Source organism: Desmodus rotundus, chromosome 4, assembly GCF_022682495.2.
Source record: "Desmodus rotundus isolate HL8 chromosome 4, HLdesRot8A.1, whole genome shotgun sequence".
NCBI classification, from domain to species: Eukaryota; Metazoa; Chordata; class Mammalia; order Chiroptera; family Phyllostomidae; genus Desmodus; species Desmodus rotundus.
Window position 1 is genome coordinate 80,043,437 of NC_071390.1, and position 1,676 is coordinate 80,045,112.

A 1,676-nucleotide genomic window follows, 5' to 3' on the forward strand; every position below is an offset into this window, starting at 1 on the left:
CCTTGAACTTAAAACTGAAGAATTGATATTAAGTAGGTAAAAATGGAGACAAGAAGCAGGTGGCCTTATATGCTGATGGAATAGCATGTGTAAATGCCCCGTGGCATGGCAGATCAAATAGAATACTAGGCTGGAAAGAAGGCCAGGCTCACTGATGACAAGAAAGGAACAGAGCATGGTATGTTTCATGAAGCAAGAGAAGTGTAGAGTGACTAGATCATTCTGGGCCCCCAGTCTTTTTTTTTTTAAATCAGTATAGAAGATTTTTTTCACACTTATCATGTTATCAATTCATAGGGAATGGGTTCCAGCAGCTCCTTTCCATTAGTTCTCACACGGTTTGCTTCTCCAGGTGGAGCAGGCTGATGCTTCAGCTGAACCCAGGTACCTTTTTCTTTGGCTTCCTTCTTTTCCTGATCATTTTCCTTCACACATTTCAGGAAGCTATCTCGACTCTTAGAGTGCTTAATATGCACAATACATACATTAATTCTCTTAGCAAGAATCTTGCCTTTAACTTGTTTGTTTATAACAATTCCCACCACATGCTGGGTGACATTGTAGACTCTTCCAGTTTTGCCATGGTAACATTTGTGCGGCATTCCTTTTTAATAGTGCCCATTCCCTTGATATCTACAATTATCACTTTTCTTGTGGATTCACATGTATGTGGCCAAAGGAACAACTCCATGTTTTCTAAAAGACCTAGAGAACACACAGTGGGTGCCTCTCCTCTTTCCCTTTGTATTAGTCATTTTGGCAAATTACTGGAAGGTGGTGGTTCCAGCCAAAAACCTAGGCCCTGTCTGATGTGGATCCTGGCCAGCAAGATCCTGTGTTGTGGCAGCAATAGACAAATACATACGGACTACAGAAATCCTGTGGAGGAAAAGGGATGGCATGGCCACTCTCTAAGTGAGAGAGGGCAAGAGGGCCCGAGAGACTCTAAGAGAGCACCACCCCTGCCTGGACAGGCTTTTATTGCTTTTCTGGGCACATTACATAGAGGATGGTCCTCATTTACTATGCACAGGTTCACCACAGGTGATTACCTTTTGCAGACAACAAAGGACAGAATGCTGCTAATTACTTCAAAGAGAAGAATGTTACAGCTCAAGGGGGAAAGTGGTTGAACTGGTTACACTCCAAACTTGGGAGGTTTAGCCCAGACTTTAGGAAGTTAAAGATACTCAGTAAACATTTGCTGCCTCAATCCAGGGTGAGGGAGTTTTAGCAAAAGCAAGTCTCATAGCAGCCTAGGTACAATGCAGGCCTGATTCCCCATGGGAGAATCTATAAGTGGGCATGGGTCCTGCCTGCTAGACCTCGCTCCTGCTGGCTTTTCCGAGTGGGAGCTGGGCTACATTTCCCACACGTGGGACAGTTCCCTGTACCTGTCAGTCTTAATAAGAAGTTTTTTCTTTATTCTAACAGCAATGGAAAACCTTTGAAGAGTAATATTGCACCTCCACTATATGATTCCACAATCATTCCAGCCACTACCTTGTACTTTTAATGCAACATAGTATTGGACTAAATCTGATGAAAGAGTAAAAAGGCAATTAGCAGTATCTGAACAACTTGAAATTGGAAATTCCCAACCGAGATTCCTAATTTAGTAATGAACCTGAAGTTCAAAGCAAAATTTTGTGGATCAAAACCACTTGGATGTTGTC

General features: G+C 42.5%; 1 pseudogene; it reads right to left on the reverse strand.

The window, feature by feature from the left end:
* Positions 1-278: 278 nt before the first annotated feature.
* On the reverse strand, positions 279-758 carry LOC112317725 (large ribosomal subunit protein eL21-like; annotated as a pseudogene).
* Between the last annotated feature and the right edge of the window lie 918 nt (positions 759-1,676).